Source organism: Micropterus salmoides, unplaced genomic scaffold (assembly GCF_014851395.1).
Source record: "Micropterus salmoides isolate LMB-PRFRI ecotype aquatic unplaced genomic scaffold, ASM1485139v1 Ms_hic_scaffold_1, whole genome shotgun sequence".
In the NCBI taxonomy this organism is placed as follows: domain Eukaryota; kingdom Metazoa; phylum Chordata; class Actinopteri; order Centrarchiformes; family Centrarchidae; genus Micropterus; species Micropterus salmoides.
In genome coordinates this window covers 41,502,081-41,508,349 of record NW_024040040.1, presented here as the reverse complement: position 1 = coordinate 41,508,349, position 6,269 = coordinate 41,502,081, and positions in this window count along the sequence as shown.

Sequence of the window (6,269 nt, the reverse complement as noted above, 5' to 3'; positions counted from 1 at the left end):
GGCACGCACATGCCCAGTTTACATGAACGGCCACTAGATGTGCGTTTTCAGTCGTTTTAGTATAGACAGAAATCAACTCTAAAACGAGGCTAAAATGCTGGTGTGGACGAAGATCGCATTTGTTTTAGAACTCCACCTTAAATAAAAACGGAGTAGTGTAGATGGGGCCTAAGTGATGTTACTCACCCTTTCCTTTATTATCATCATCAGCAGTGCATGAACAAATAAAATTTCAAGGGCGTTAACACTTGAATAGTGTGGGAGGGACTGTATTGGTCCCCGCCTAAACCACATAATTTTGACAGTAGTCAAATACATATTGGTGTGGAGGCATTGTGCTCAATGTGGATTCATTAGAATTAAAAAAGTGAGATTTTGATGTAATGCACAGTGGAAGCATTTTCTGTGTTTTTTAAAGGGACTGTCTGATTATTGACAAATCTGGTCATGATAAAGAGCTGCCTGCTGGCTGTTTTAATGTGCTGATGAAGGCAATCCTAACAAATTAAGCAGGATTGTAAACCATGTATTGGGCAGCTCTGTCATGGACAGAGCATTTACTCCAGTGTGTTGTAAATAAAGACAAATGATGAAACATTTTCCAGGCTTGCAATCATCTGTCTATACACATGCAGCATTATACAGCTCATGTATGCATGTGTATGTCTGAAGGTTGCTGATGGCGGGAGCCGCCGTCAGATGCCGGTGAATAAAAAGTGTAAATTTGGAATTCTGGGAGGACGACAGCTGAGCAGGATATTGTGAGATGTAGAGACATAAAAAGAGGCGCAACAGTGACACTGAAGGAGGATGAGGGAGGAGGAAAACAGAGAGTGCGATAAGGGATAATGGATAAGCTCAGCAGGAAGGAGTAAAGCCAAAAAGGAAAGAAATGAACTCAAAGAACAGGATCAAAGATGACTGTTAGAGGGGAAAAAGGTAGATGAATGGAGGATAGCTGCAGGAGGGGAAAAAGGGGAGGGAGTCTTTCTCAGCCTACATCTGAAGCACTCTTATTTAGGCAAAAACATCTGCTCCCCTGACACTTTGTCCCATTGCGCAGACTCAGCTGCATTCCACTGAGACTACTTATGATGATGAGGCACCAGGTGTGTGAGTGTGTGTGTGTGTGTGTGTGTGTGTGTGTGGGCCTGTATTTATAGATGCACGCTGTGATGAGAGAGGAACCTGCAGATCAAGATCATCATAAGGCCAATAACCCATAGCATTAATTTGTTTTCGTTCCCCAAATGCATGCAACTAAAATCAATATTTAATACCATGTCGAGACTTCAATAAATTGCATATTTCCAGGGTTATAATGAAGACATAAATAATGAGGACATAGACAAACTGAGGCTGATGTTCCATGGCGATCAGATTAAGTGTTTGCTCCTCTGTTCTTTAATTGAATTTGAATATGAATGACTGAAGATGTATTTTAGGGTGAAATTACCGCACAGCTGTGCACACATGCTTCTAGATTACATCCTGTCATTCAGAGACTATAATCACCACTTATTCACCTCTTACTGTGAATTAACTGCATAGTCTAAAGCACCAAAGGCCTAGGGCTGCTCTTTAGACCCCCAGAGGCTGCAACTTTCATTAAGTCCAATGAAGCAGCTCGATGGATGAAACAAACTGATAATATTGCTGTGCATTTTTATCAGCAGTGAGGCTAAAAATGTGTTACGTTTCACATTACATGTTGCAAGAGGAAAGGTTACAGGGTGTATTCCTTTATGACCATGCTTATATTGCAATTTCATGGCAAACAGCGTTTTACATTAAAAGACATGATGTGTGCAAAGTTGACACTTTAACCTGTAGGTGATGCAAGCTCATACAGCTTATTGCTGATAGGCGCTTATCAGAAGTAGCTTGTCTGAAATTATATTTTACAATGCATGTCAGACACCTGTGTGCAGGGACAAAGCACTCACCCACCACCATCATAGAGTATTAAGTTGACAGTTATGGGTTTGTTCGAACGCCCGCACGGAGCTGCTGGGCTCTGGGTATCATCTTAGTGTGAACCTCTGTGTGCATTACACCCTCCCAGTGAAGCTCCATACCATCTGATATAAAAATTTTTTACATCTTTCTTTATAGTCTGCTTTTGAGGTTAATGTCAAAATTGAGCTCATATAAAGCTAAAAAGGCTAGTGAAGTATTCGTCCTGGCTTTAAGGAAAGGTTGATGTATAATATGATGCTAGATTTTTATGGTGCTCTCAGCAAATTGGCAGAATTGTTTGACTTTGCCCACTTCATTCCAAATTATTGTGCTTGTGTATTTTGGCTTTATGGTGGCACACGGAAATGTTCAGATAAGCAGTCCAATTTCATTTCAATTTCTAGCCTAACTCACACAAAAGTGATTTCAATAAAATAACATCCAATGTGAGAAAATGTTGCTTCTAATTTATCCTATACTGTTTCTGGATGATTAAAAATTAAAGGGGTGTAAGCGGTTCATGCTACCGACAGGAGGGCATAGCTGAAAAAGTTTGAGAACCACCAATCTTGGCTGGTAGTTCTTGAGATATCGTGCTCTGAACCAAAGGAACGGAGAGCATACTGAACAGCATACATGACTGTCCTTACATGTCTCCTACTGCTAGTGGAGCAGAAGTAGACATGACCTCTGTGCTCTCAAAGCAGTTATACTCCTGAATATTTATATCAGGATAAAACCTTATGCACACTGGTTTTAACTGGGTTTACCATCCACTTCGTCCCACGCATCTTTCTATGTATATACTGTACATATTGTAAGTGTGTATGCTGAATACAAGCTTTGGGGATACTATTGTTTCTGCGTGACATCTATGAGACCGACATGTGCATGTGCAAACAGGTGCTTTCCTTTTTGGTGTCCTTTTGAATTTGTAAGGAGTGCATGATGGAACATGTGTAAACAGGTCTAAGTGAGCAGGGAGGTACAGAAGTGAAGGTAGCCCATCCATGTGTGAAAGGCAGAGGGAGGGTTTAACTGCTGTGCTCGCCCTGCTAGTTGGGGATGACACATCGGAGGAAGGAAAAGAAGAATGTGATGCAGCATTTGCATGTTCAATTGCAGGTCTCAGAAGGAAGAGGATGCTTGGTGAGTGATGCCTCGCTGTTTAATTACTCAGACTTGACTCCTGTGTGTTTTTACACTTCAACTTTTAGTTTCTAAAGTCTCTACTGCTTTGCACGTATGTGACTGAGGAGAGAAAACACCCAGGGCAAAAATAAGCTGATGACTGAAGGTGCCACCACGCCAGTTCCCGCACAAATAGTAAGTCTCCTGCTGCTATGGAGAGGCTTTGTGCATTTCTGTGGGTGGATGAACAGATGTGACGGGCACTTGAAGTGTTTTGCAGTAGCTAATGATGATGGATAAAGATGCTGATTACAGATGGGTGGCTACACGCCTTGAGTGACATTCAGTCTGTCCCTCTCTTCTTCCACCAATGCCTCCCACTTTTTTTCTACCACCAGTTTGTCAAAGCAGCATGATAATTGTTCTCCCCTCTCTTTCGCTCACTGGCGTTTATACACATGCTACCTTTACTGTTAATTTCGTACTGTTAATTTGATGCCATTTTGAGGATCAGGGGTCGTGAGGAGGGACCCAATCCTGCAATGGTGGTAAAATGAGTTCTAGCAGTTTGACTAATGAAGATGTAACACTGTTTGAATAAACAGTGGTGTCTATCTCATCCGTCTCAGTTTTGTGTGAACTATTATAATCCTGTTACAACCATATGTTCACACTTCATCTTATGGGGGCTCACTACCTTCCATTTGGGGACAAGAAGCTGGTCACCACAAGGATTTTTGGAATTTGGAATATTAATAGTAAACTAATCATAATGAATAGGAAAGTTTTGCATTAAATACAACTACGTTATTGAAGTTTAATGTTGAATGTGTAGAACAAGTTATTACATTCATGTTTGTTTTGGTAATTGTGTGCCGTTTTCTCATGCTTGTGAGCTGTTAGCTGTTGAACTAAGAATGGAGGAAGAGCCTAGCTGTGAAGTCCCACGGTTTTCACACAGTGTAAATTTTAGTTGTATATATTCCAGCAAAGGAATAAGAGAGTGGAATAAAAGCTGTCTGTTTTCCCAACTTACATCGGACATTGAGTGGATTATTACAAAACTACATCTGTTGGACACTTGTAGGCCGTGACTACCAGCTAGGTCGCATTTTGCGACAAATACTACAAGACAAAGATCCTTGTGACCACAATGCAAGCTGTTGATGGTAGTAACCCTCCTTCTAGCTGCTGTACACACGCAAGCAGGCGAAATCTCCAATCAAGGTAATCGCTCTGTGTTGGGGCGGACGTTTGTCTACAGTTTCATTGTTAAACACCATAGAGCTGCAAACCCTAGTCGTTACAAAACATCAAAGTTGTGCTACTTTTTCAAAGATCATATTAGACCAATGCACAAAACCCAAAAGCTTGCTTGGGGGACACTTGAACATTGAGCACATGGACTTCCTGTGTCGTTCTGAATCATGGCTAACTGAACGATCACCATTAGCTCCCCTCTTAATGCCAGGATATAATTATTTTAGAAAGAACAGAAAATCAGGTAAGGGTGGTGGGCTGTTCATGTATGTAGCCTAATGTGCGACTGGAATTGAATGCCTTGCAATAACCATCAGTCTATTCCTGCAAATGTCAGTAAATATCATTGGTGTATACAGACCCCCTCAGCTGACATTTCATATATACATGTATATCACACAACTTGACATGTGACTTCAGAACTCACGGAACTCATGTGACGGACGTCAGTCATGCTATTTAACATAAAAATATAAATAACTTGGTTACACATGGGACTCCTGTGAGAAAGTCCTGGATTTGACCCATCCATCCAACCCCACATTATACGTCACCCTACTACCTCCTTTGCTACCATCGTACAGCCACTAGAGGTAATTATCACTTCACAACTAACCTTTGAAAAACATTAGGAACCACTTTTCAACAGATGCTGCTAAATTGCACATGCACTCTATGATTTTCCCACCTCTGTCGTATTGTATTACCAGTTGGTCCCAAGCAGGAAAAACATTCTTAGGCCCATGCACCATTTTTAAAAAAGAATACTCAAAATATTGGAGAAAAAGCCTAAGTGGTATCATTAGTGTCAAATAATTACAAAGTACAACATTTAACATTTGATGAATTCATCTACCTTCCAAATTCCTGCTTAATTTACAAAATTACTCACACCCTTGCTCCTGCCCCACTGACAAAGTTTACTTTATTATGCTCAGTTAACATAAGGCAAACAGGAGCATCAACGAGAGGCAACTGTGTAATACAGCACAGCACACATTTAACTTGGCCAGTCAGCTTTCACCATAAGAGCTGCAAGTACTAAACATACAGTATTCTATTTAATTTTTGTATGATGTAATGTTTTAAATGGAAAGTGTTTTTAGTTATATGCTATAATGCTTATTCACTGTGTCCCTGACTGAATTATAACATGTTATATACAGTATCTCAAAAAAGTGAGTACAGCCCTCACATTATTGTAAATATTTGATAATATCTTTTCATGTGACAACACTGAAGAAATGATACTTCGCAACAATGTAAAGTAGTGAGTGTATAGATTGTATAACAGTGTAAATTTGCTGTCCCCTCAAAATAACACATCACACAGCCATTAATGTCTAAACCGCTGGCAACAAAAGTGATTACAATCCTAAGTGAAAATGTCCAAATTGGGCCAATTAGCCAGCTCAATAGGACAGGTTCCATTAAGAACAGGCCTTGCCATGGTTGACCAAAGAAGTTTAGTGCATGTTCCCAGCGTCATATCCAGAGGCTGTCTTTGGGAAATAGACGTATTGAGTGCTGCCAGCATTGCTGCAGAGGCTGAAGGTTGAGGGTCAGCCTGTCAGCGCTCAGACCGTACGCTGCACACTGTATCAAATTGGTCTGCACGGCTGTCGTCCCAGAAGGAAGCTTCATCCAAAGATGATGCACAAGAAAGCTCGCAAACAGTTTGCTGAAGACAAGCAGACTAAGGACATGGATTACTGAAACCATGTCCTGTGGTCTGATGAGACCTTATTTGGTTCAGATGGTGTCAAGCGTTTGTGGCAGGTTTTTGATTTATAATATCATAATTTTGACTTACTATCATTTGCCTTACTGTCCATTTGACTTAGTATCTCATTCTTTAAAATTAGTACCTTATCATTTTGACTTGGTAAATCAAAAAAGACCATAAAGACTTTACCATG